The following is an 11,812-nucleotide window of genomic DNA, read 5'->3' as shown; positions in this document are numbered from 1 at the left end:
TTTATATGTCAAATTTATGTTTCACATAAAGCTTCTAATCCAAAAAAGGATTATAATTAATATGCTCATTTAACGAGTATTAATTGTATGGGAATACCGGATCTTAGCAATGTTACAGTGGCTTAAAGCTGCTTGTTACTTGCTATGGCTTGTGACTGTGGCATATGATGAAGTCATTTTTCTCAATGCGAAATTATACACAATATCAGATGCAATCATCCATGATAGCCGCAAGGAAAGCATCATTGAACTCTTACGAAGTTTACAGTAATCGATTTTTTTCCGAGTCCGAACAGCCCTTCCAGTTAATATCGTCGAAATCGAAACTAGTGGTCTCTGAAAGTGCCAGCCCGCGCCCCAGTACGTAATCGTGGAGTCCTTCATTCGCGTTTTTTTTTTCCTGGGTGTGTGTGGGGGGGGGGGGGGGAGTTTAGGAGCCCAATAACTAAAAACGTAGCTGCCGTTGTGGAGGGCAAGAAATGAAGGTTCTTTTAAATACATAGTTTTGTATTTGTAGCAAGTAAAATAAAATCAAGCGTATTTAGATATTTTTTTCAAAAATACCTTTCTTTGCTCTACAAGTTTCAAACAATGTTTTTTTTACTCTTTGTTGCATATATTTCACGCACAATATGTCGTCTTTTTAACGGTAAAATTTGTGTTACATCTCTATGAACTTTCACGAGTGACTGGTGATGAGAATAGTGCCTTCATGTTGAATATGTTCGAGGTTTTTTTTTAATATGGTCGAGGAACCACTTCAGATATCAGAAAAGAACCGTCACTTGGCGTTGCGGGAATGTGAAAATTATGGTTCAAGTGCTCCGGATACAAGAGCAAAAAGCCAAACAAACAGTCTTCGGGCACGCGAGAAGAAAGCCTGCGCAAATCAGTGGTTGGCGTGTTGGCAAGATTGCGTCCTATTTTTTTACATGTGATTGTTTTTTATTTTTTTTTTGTCTCTTTCTTGGTCTTTATACGTGGTGTTACATACTGCCTGCCCTGCCCAGATTTCCCAGATGATGCAGTCTGAACACGCAAAGCCGGAAAGGAAAATGATGCACTATATATACAATGTCGAAATGGTGCAAGCCCACGAAAATCAACGCATATCTTCTACGCTGTCATTCTCAGAGACGTATTTTCGATGCGACAAGCGAAAGTCGATTGCCTTTCCCCAACTTTTCAAGAGAGACATTTTTTGTCCGCAGGATATCCCCTGGTGAATCATAAAATTTGGAAAGAATGGCACCTGAATGGCGTTACTCTTTCGTCTTTTACCCAGCTTACAATTTGTGGTTGCAGGGAAAGATAGTTGTGATGTAGTAACTTGAAAAATGCGAGTGTAACAGACGACAGTGCCGCATCACCTAGAAAATGACGAAAATAAAGGGGCATTGAAGGTCGCCCTTTGAATAAAGAAGAGAAGGTTCTCGCACATAAATTGGGAAAAGAATGGCCCCTGAAAGGCGTCACACTAGCAGCACTTCTCTTTTACGCTCTTCGCGTTTTTTCTGCAAAGCTTTGAACCCTTCAGCTAACGCAAATGTCGAAAAACTCCCCTGGCAGGGGATTTTCCCCTTGGTCAGCATCTCTCCCATCCAATGACCTACCTTTGGATTTTTTTTTTCTTACGCAGCAGAGTCACAAGTATCCCGGTGGCCTTGATTTCTTCCAGCGGAGGCTCTATTCGTCCGAACAACCCTCAGGCCATCCAGGAACCTCTTCATGCTACCACTCCTTTATACCAGACGATATAGGATGTTAGACAGTTCGGTCGAGGAGTCATTGTGGGCAGGTCACCAGACCAGGCCTATGTTGCTGATTTACTCGGATGCACTAAGTTCGCAAAAACTCCGGTGAGTGCATTCACTTTTACCCACCTTGCCTGCACCAAGGGAATCGTAAGAGGTATCGATGCAAGTCTAACTCGGCAACAAACTCCAAAGAACTTGTCGACAGCTGGCGTCATTGCAGTCTACCGCTGTAGTGGAGTAGTTGACAAGACCCGGATGCCTACTTAGTCAGTCATTGCCACTTTTGTGGGTTCAACATACCCTTCAGAGATGAAGGTATGTCCACTGGTATTTAGAGTGGATCAACTAGCACCGCGTCCACCTCAGTGTCGAAATTTCTGGCAATTTGGTCACAGTGTAGGCGGACGTAAATCAGCCCCACGATGCTGCAAAATGTGGAGAAGACCATGTCCAAATATTTGCACATCCTAAGATGAGCGTGTTGTCTGTGTAGTGGGGATCACGCCGCTGATTATTCCAACTGTTCAGCTCGTGCCCCAGAAATACAGATTCTGGAAATAATAAATAAAAAGTGATGTTCCAGGAGATAAGCGACAATCACTGTAAAACAAAGGGCATTTGGATATGCAAGAGTTGCTGCTAAACATAATGTCATCCCAGATCAATTTCTCACGGCAATCATTGAAGCAGCTGTGCAAAAGGCAGTAACGAAGGCAATGGACCAGCTCTTAGCAAACCTGGGAGAGAGTATTTCACAGGTTATTTCGGAAAAAAATCATTCCGTTATTCAGTGTGTTGGTCGGGGTGTTGTATCCTTGAATCCGAAACCAGCACAAGTGTTCTGATAAATTTGACGGTGGGTTGTTTGTATGTGCGTTTATGTATTTTGCTACGAATTCCTTTGTACTGATCGTTTTTTGTTCACCCCCTACGTATTGCCTATATGGCGATGTAGGTACTCTGTAAATAAATTAATTAACTAACGAGGAAAGACGTCATATGCCCATCCTCGAGTGTGAAATTGCGTCAACGAGCTCATCTTCTGCTCCTATTTCTTAAAACCAGCCCATCCACTATATGGAAACGATAGACGCAGAACATACTGCTAGGGCTCAAAAGAGACCAATGTCGTCCGCTGGCGAGGACTTACCCCCTCTTCCTCAAAATAAATTTATTTTTATTTTTTATTTACAAGTACCCTACAGGCTCCTCGGGCAGCATTGAGTAAGAGGACCATCACAAAAATCAAAGAAAAGTCAGCCAAATACAATTCTAAAGAAAGTATACTAGCCTGAGAAGGCAATTTCGACTGCTGCAATCTCTTTACCATAGGATCATTGAAAGTACTTCAGTAGAACTGCCGTTCCATTTTCGCAGCTTCCATAGACTTAATTTGTCTCATAAATCAATTCAACCCAGATATAATATTACTATAAGAAACTTGGTTAACTAGGTAAAAATTATTTCATTTGTTATCTTACAGGTGCTTACGATTGGACCGACCTACGAGAGGCGGAGGTCTGATCACATTTATTTCGGGTAAAATATGAGATAAGGCGAAAATATTTTTTCAAGTTATGGATCCAGACTGTGAAACTTTAACCGTTGAGCTAGTCCTTTCCGGATGTTTTCTGATATATATTATAAACACTTACTTCCCTAACGGTCTTCAGCGTACTAGCCATCTTGACAGGGCTCTAAATATTTGCGGGCGTGATATGCTGATTTCTGGGGACTTTAATTCGGATCATATTTCCTGTTGTTCAAAAACAGATTTTTGTAGTGACTGACTATGGAACTGCTCATTTGACAAAAACTTCTCTTGAAAGAACTCTGGCGCCTACACATTTGCGAGAGGTCTAACCTGCTCTACAATTGATCTCACATTCTCTAGCAGTAGTCTCTCTGTATCTTCCTGGTCGACCATTGATAGTGCTACTTATAGTGTCCATCTTCGTTTAATTTATGATATTGTTTGCCCAGTAACATTCACTGTTGAAAAATCTGATACATTTATAAATTACAGCATATTCAAGAATTACTTAGTGCCAACTATTTCTTCACTATCTGATGCTTCTGATGAACAAAAATCAAAGCGAATTTGTGATGTTTTTGAAACTTCTAGAAAAAGTTTGGAATTTATTGTTCAATCAAAAAAAAAAGATCATTCGTTCAGCACTTGGTGGAATTCGGATTGTTTACGAGATTAAAAGAAAAGCAGCCTGGAAAAGCTTACTACATAACCAGTGTCCAAAACATTGGAGCGACTATAAATTCTACCGAACTATATTCAAACACACAGTAACTAAAGTAAAAGAAGTGTACGACACCAAACACTATGATTTTTTATCAAAAACCAAAAAGTAAGAGCGCGCTTTTCAAATTTCTCTGTAGTAGAAAAATTCTTCCTAGTCCGAACATAGATTCATCAGTTTTAACTGACGAAGAAATCAAACAAAGGCTAAGCAATATAGCGAATGATCTAGAAAACAGATTCTCATCTTTCCTATCTTCTTACAGTAAATGTATAACACAGAGTGATGATATCTGTGAGGTATCAATGCACGGCTGAGCTGGACACGGTTATGCAAGAGCTTCCAAAGCCTGGTCCAGGTGGTGACGGAATCACTTCAGAAATGTCAAAAATTCTTTTCAATGAGGCTTCTGATATTTTATTAATTATAATTAACCATTCTATGAAATGCTCATGGATTAATTACAGTTAGAAAACTGTTAAAATAATTCCAGTTCTTAAAAACAACTGCGCAGGCGGTTTTCGATTGCAAATCTCTAACTTGGTAAAACTTGATTTCTCCTAACCTTTTTTTTAATTTGTTAGATACAAAAGTAATACGTGATCCACTATCTAAATAATCGTTTCTTGGCCCATCCCCCAGACTGCGTGAGAGCCATTCGTTTAGGCCATCATCATCATCATCATCACCACCACCATTAACAAAACTGAGCTGTTGGTACGCAGACAAGACGACGTAAAATAGCCTAGGGCGAATCCGCAACTACGCACGAGGTTCAGAAGGCCGGGTTGCACGTCACCTACAGGCGTGCACGTCACCTACAGAGAGGAACCAATAGCGCGCGAGCTATCCTGACGCTGGCGCCCTCCTCGCACTCTTTCTTTTCCCTCTTTCGTCCGATGCGGGGCCAGCAATTCCAAATACGTGGCCGGGTTCCTGTCCTCGAGCCGTTAATGTCCTAGGGGCACGGCGTGTCGGCGTTCTGGGTGAGGGATCCTGCGGACATCTCGGGCACGGCGAGCGTCCTCGGAACACTAAAGCTGCAGACCACGTCCAGAGTGAGCCGACGTAGCTGACAGTGTGCGGCTAGACCTAGGCCTGGCAATGCCTTCTGTAGCGAGACGCTGATCTGTGCACCTTAGCGACGACTTCATCTGAGCAAGCAGAGGGTCCCACTTCAAGGCACCGGACTACGCACCGACTTGAGACTTTTTACTCTTTTTCTTAAGGGTGTGAACCGCGTGTGTGCACGGCGTCTAGTACTGTATTTGCAATGGGTGTTTCTCGTCTAATATAACTTCGTTTTGTTTTCCGCACTATCTCAATCTTCCTCGCGTCACACGCCTTGTTACGGAATGAACCTAACCACCACAATAATGCACACTTTTTTTCTATTTGTTGTGACAATTTCGTACTTCTCTAAAACGATAATCAAGGAAAGATTTTCGCGCTGGTCGTACAAATAAACTAAGCATAGCACACGACCGTGAGCAAACCATCAGTGAGCAAAAGTGCGCAGAAGGGCGTTTTCATAGCTTTCGCCTGTGTAACCAAATGTTTAAATTTAATTAGTATCAACTGTTTGAGGCCAGGTAGTCGCCATGTCTCTTGATTAAGGGCCGATCACAAAGGGCAGCGTCAACAATACACAGACAGCGCCATAAGCATGGAAGTGTGCGAACCTTGTGATATACAATGCATGGGTATCCTATGAACATCCTATATGGGGGTTTTGCCAGTGCACTAAGTAGATCGCTTATTATTATTTTTCTTAATTCTCGAAAGAGTGCCGGGAAGTGCTCCTCTCCGTCTTTTGATACGCAGCATTGTGCAGATTGGTGGGCTGTGCAGATAGATTGAAACAAGACGATTGGGGGCTGCGTAACACACATATACTTTCGTTTCCACCGTCTTTAGTGTGCGCCATAATGGCGTAATTTAGACTCGAGTGCGTAGATCAGAGCCAGCATTATATTTTGATTTCACATTCATCGCGACATGACCCGATTACCTCGAGCGATGGCACATACCGGTTGTTGTAGTACAAAAAAAAATTGATATCCCATTTCGAAACGCACTGTACATCTCAAAAAGCTTACAGTAAAACAACGCGCGCATCACTTGCGAGTCCCTGCAGATTAAGCACAGTAACACGATAACAGTCAATGAAGTGAACCAGCTCGAGTGCGTCACACATTCTTTTGGTGCGGGATGGCCATTTGTCATGATTGTTTTATTCCATGTAAACGCATACGCAGTTTATAGTGCAATAATAAGCATGTACACGCATGCGTAGTCTATTTGCACGAGAAGTTTAGTTGACATTTTTCATCATCTTTTCCACAGTTGTCCCAGTCGAACTGTCGATGTTCCTTGTGGGGAACAGCCATCATTCCACGTTGTCGAAGAGCAGTGGGTCAGCCCAGAAATCTTCGCCAGCAAAATACAAGTCGGAAAAGGCTGTTGGTACAACGTGACCTGATTGAACAAATACGATCGCGTATGCATGTACACGTAAGAAGTGCTAGTTTTATACACATATGAACAAAGGAGAAAATCGTGAGGACGCATAACAGCGTGTGCAGCATAAGCATCCATAGGTCCACCTTCCCGTCAAGTAAATCTTGATCCACATAGTCCTCCTCCCTGCATATCATAGGGTTTTATTAGATACTTCAACAAAACCACCCGACTCTGTACACTTACTTAGCCTAAGAACTACACAAATAAAAGACGCTCCAGCGAGGTGTAAAAAAATGGTTGATCCCTTCATCATAGGAATCAATTTAAGTGAACCATGATTGTTTGTTGGACATTCATGTATGAGAGCTCGCACAATGTCTATTGTTGTTTGACAGTTACAGCACGGTTTGACGTTGATGCACTCTCAGTGGCGCCTGGTGGCACATCTCCATCACGATGACTAAGGCCAGAAGATCATGATTTAATCTTTGTGGTCGTTGAGGGATACAGCGTATGCTGAATCTTGCGCAAGAATAACGGCAACAGGAACATAACACAGGTACTTTACATGCACTAACTCAAATTTTCTCTACTTCAGGAGAGAAATGCCAAGGTGTCCGCACCCCAGTAATAAGGTTACCTACACTTGTGCTCATGCATATACACCACACAACGCTTACGGAACTCGAAAGGCAAAGTTTGTATCTTAGCCGGGAACGCAAGAAGGTGTTCCGCTTCCCACTGGCGTGACTCTCTGTGCACCGAAATCTTCAGCAATCCCAGACGTTGACACCGCCACCCGCCGACCGAAGTCACTGTGAAAGAGGGAAGCTCTGAAAAATATAGAGTGCATAGGTGAAGCCTCATGAATGAGCGTCGGTGGTGCATGGGTGTGGCACACGGCACTTATTGTCCCAGACCGACAGGTGGTGGGTTTGACTGCTAGGTCGCCCACGAGCAGTGCTCGTTTTGCACCCCCTTGGACACCCATGAGGTCATCCGAATCAACGAAACCTTTTCTTCTGGTGTTAATTTGTCACCTGTTTCTGTGCGTTTTGCGCCCCACTGCGATGGTCTAGTGGCTAAGGTACTCGGCTGCTCATCCGTAGGTCGTGGGATTGAATCCCGGCTGCGGCGGCTGCATTTCCGAAGGAGGCGGAAATGTTGTACGGCCGTGTGCTAAGATTTGTGTACACGTTAAAGAACCCCAAGTGGTCGAAATTTCCGGAGCCCTCCACTACGGAGTCTCTCATAATCATATGGTGGTTTCGGGACGTTAAACCCCACATATCAATCAATGTGTGCGTTTTACCGATGTCACATCCACGACGCAAATGATAGTGAAGTCTTGGTGGAGCCCGGCATAAAACAAAGTCGTGTTGAAGGGATACTGGCACCATTTTTTCGAAGGTGAGTTTACTCTGCCCTGTAAATCTTCTGTGTACACGTTTTCAAATGTCCACTGGAAGGAGCCGCCAGATTTAGGTGAGCGCCATCTAACATGCAGGTTTGACGAAATCACAATCTAGGGCTGCGCGTATACTCGAGCCGGCGCGTTCTCCGCTGGTGCGAGACCCTGTCAAAGCCTGTGCTCACCCATTTCTATTTGCTTAGACGTTGTGTGATATCCTCGTTACCACTCGCCGATGTGTCGCTGTCTGAACCATTCAGCGGCGTGGATTTGCGCTAACGACGTCAAGACCCGACTACACGCATCCGTTGCAGCACGTCAGTGTGCGGTTTTCTGACGCGGCGCTGCGACCTCTCATTAGAGGGGGGATGGGGCCCTAGTCTCCCATTGAGAACTGTTGGGGGTGTAGAGCACCCCCTCTGTCGACTGGGTCAATCTCGGCTGCACACTGCCAAACAATCAAATGAGGTGGAGTATCACTTCTACACTGCAATACGTGAATATGATGAAATTTGTTCTCGTTTTTAGGAGCGAAACTCATTAGGCCCGCCGTCGCCGTCGAAGCTCCCTCCGCCGGGCAAGCGCGCCGAGCAATACAGGTGCGCATGCGCGGCGACAGATGGCTCGCGCTACACTGTGTGCCCCGCAGACTCACTCGCTCAGTCGTTCCCGCCACCAAGCACAGTAGATGCTCTCGAAATTCGCTCCCCACCCTACCACCTTCACGAAAACCAGAAGCGAGATCAGAAGCATTATCGCTTGCGTCCCATTTCTGAGAAGCTTTGCGCATCGGTTGTACTCGTACACGGAACTGCTAAAGTTTCTTGTGGTGATTTGTCATCGGTGTCTCACAGCCACGCACTGTAGGTTCCCTGTGCGGCAGGACACATATACATGCGACGCTGTCATACTTTGCACTGCAGCACTGCAGAGGAAGCTACCACAAAGTAGGGGCTCTGTAGCGTTGGTGCCTTCTTTCATGTTTTTATTTTTTAGTACAAAACATTTCTTTGCGTACTGTTTGCACTTTTGGCGTCTATCTGCGTATTTATTTCTCTATTTATCTATATATCTTTATCTAGTCACTTACGTCTTGGTGCTCTAGTGATCATCCCCTTAAAGGGGCCCTGTAACGCGTCAAAACATCGGTGCCGACTGCATAACTCGTAGTGGCGCTCGCCAGAACTAATGCGAGCGGAAATGACGCCGGAAGGTTGCCATCATATGATTGGATAAATGTAACATTAAATGTGATCACGACATTCCATCAAAATACAGAATACTATTGAATTTCTTTTTTCGTTAACATTATTTCTCACTAAAATCGATACAGAATAAAGCACTCCGACTGTTCCAGCTTGAAAACTGCAAAGCTGGTCAAATAATGCGCCGAACGCCATGTGCTGGAGAAAACGCGCCGGCGACGCTACGGCCGCTGTTATTTGAAGAAAATAAAACAAAAAATGGCAGATCCCACGTACAGTAGGAATCGATGATATGTGAAGCACAAATGAGAAATGTTGATATGTCACTTTAAAAATCAGCACAACCTTACGAGGTTGAGGTCAATGATGCCGTCCATGACTACCGTGTCATTATTATTATGTTTGGATGCGTCGTTTACCTTCTGTCACAAACGAGCGCTCAAAAAAAGCGCGCCGCCGAATTCTGGCGACCAAGCACCAGAGAGAAGCCTCAAGGTCAACGCTAAGGAAAAAAAAACAAGCATCCAAAGACTCCCCGGGCGCGTCGTCCCTCTCCGCCTCGGAAGCGTAGTTTTGCCGACCAACCTCCTTACATCGGCCGCCGAGCAAGCCCTGGAAAGATCTGGAAGGAAAGGGGCGTGGCGATGTCGAGTTGCGTCGCGGGTCGCGGACGGCCCTCGAAACGTCTCGCTCTTTCCCCAGCCTTGGCTGTGCATCGCACCGACGAAACGATTACAATTTTCTGGAATCTAGCGCCAATGATATTTAAGCGAGCAGTGGAGAAGGGAGATCAAGGAGAAGAAGAAAGTGCGCCAGGGTGCGTATGGTGTTCCGCCTTCTCGGCGAAGGTTTTGTCCTCAGTGGCAAAGCAGGAGAAGAAGAAAGTTTGCGCCCGTGTGCGTAGACAGGAGATTAAAGTTTTGCGCAAGTGTGCGTAGGGTCTTTCCGCCGTATCGTATCGGCGAAGGCTTTGTCCTTAGTGATAAAGCAGGTGGTTAAGAGAGTTTCCGCCTGAATGGTGAAGGCTGGTGCTACCAGCAAAAGAATAGTGTGAGACTACCGCAAGAGAGTGAAGACGCGTCCTGCAATCGCAACGCGTGGAAAGCCGACGTGTTAACAGCGAGGTTTGGTGCTTGGAGAGCAGCCAATTGAAGACGCGAGGTTTCCTGGAAGAGAAACTTCGGGGGCAGCGGATCGACAATAGCACTGGGCTTTGAGTGAGCGATTCTCGGAAGAGTATCATTCAGACGTTTTTTCCAAGGACTTTGGACTGAATAAGTTTTCGAACTCTTTAGTTTTTAAGTGTATTGGATGTTCGATGGATGTGATTGCATTGTAGCGCGTATTGTTGTTTGTGTTTTTTGTTCCTAGTGTAGCTGATTCTACTGTGTAGTACGCTGTTTGATTGGTAACATATCGTATTCAGCTATTGTCGAGTGTGCATATTTGTGTATCGTTTGATCTGCCATATTTGAGAATATTATCATCATCATCGTCGTCGTCGTCGTCATCATCATCATAAGCCTGACTACGTCCACTGCAGGACAAAGGCCTATCCCATGTTCCACCAGTTAACCCGGTCCTGTGCTTGATGCTGCCAATTTATACCCGCAAACTTTTTATCTCATCTGCCCAGCTAACCTTCTGTCTACCCCTAACTCGCTTGCCTTCTCTGGTAATCCAGTCAGTTACCCTCAATGACCAGCGGTTATCCTGTCTACGCGCTACATGCCCGGCCCATGTCCATTTTCTCTTCTTGATTTCAACTATATGATATCCTTAACCCCCGTTTGTTCCCTAATACACTCTGCTCTCTTCTTGTTTCTTAAGGTTACACCTACCATTTTTCATTCCATTGCACGCTGCGTCATCCTCAATTTAAGCTGAACCCTATTTGTAAGTCTCCAGGTTTCTGCTCCGTAGCTAAGTACCGTCAAGATACAACTGTTATATATCTTCTTCTTAAGGGATAGTGGCAATCTACCTGTCATAATTTGAGAGTACTTGCCAAATGTGCTCCACCCCATTCTTATTCTTCTAGTTACAACAATCTCGTGGTTCGGCTCCGTGGTTATTACCTGCCCTACGTAGACATAGTCTTTTACAACTTGAAGTGCACTATTACCTATCTTGAAGCGCTGCTCTCTTCCGAGGTTGTTGTACATTACATTCGTTTTCTGCAGATTAATTTTAAGACCCACCTTTCTGCTCTCCTTGTCTAACTCCGTAATCATGAGTTGCAATTCGTCCCCGGCGGCAATGGTGTAGTGGTTAGAACATCCGCCTCGCGTGCAAAACGTCCATGGTTCAAATCCCGGTGCCGCGCAGTTCCCAACCGGTTTTTAAAAAAAAATCCGCGTGGTGATGGAACTCCATTAAGAGGCCTGGGGTGTGGCCTCACCGTTATCCACCGCCGGTAACGCACTCCCTCACCAGAGAAGGATTGGCCACCCCGGTGCAGTATCTGGCCACTACATCCCACATGCATACGTCATTGAGAATATAATTTGGTTTTGTTTATCAACTCTCGGCTCTGAGTTGTTCTTTGGGCGCCGCCGGCGTCCGCTGGCACGCCAAATAGGACCACTTCTAAATTGTCCGCGCTTTCGTTGTGCACTTCAGGGGGCTGATACTTTGGCCCTTGGAATTAGCCTGGTGATCGCCTCCCTAATTAACAAGACCTGTGACACCTTCTTCATCTATTCACATCTGTAATACCAA

General features: G+C 44.9%; 1 long non-coding RNA gene across 1 annotated transcript in view; it reads right to left on the bottom strand.

The window, feature by feature from the left end:
• Positions 1 to 6,226: 6,226 nt before the first annotated feature.
• The window catches only part of LOC142769387 (uncharacterized), a 24,616-nt gene continuing 19,030 nt past the window's right edge, over positions 6,227 to 11,812 (bottom strand). The window contains exon 2 of the long non-coding RNA XR_012885819.1: positions 6,227 to 6,658. This is a non-coding gene — a long non-coding RNA (uncharacterized LOC142769387). The remainder of the gene's footprint in view (positions 6,659 to 11,812) is intronic.

Source organism: Rhipicephalus microplus, chromosome 1, assembly GCF_043290135.1.
Source record: "Rhipicephalus microplus isolate Deutch F79 chromosome 1, USDA_Rmic, whole genome shotgun sequence".
Lineage (NCBI taxonomy): Eukaryota > Metazoa > Arthropoda > Arachnida > Ixodida > Ixodidae > Rhipicephalus > Rhipicephalus microplus.
Note: the sequence above shows the minus strand (reverse complement) of the source record. Positions and strands in the feature narration are given on the sequence as shown.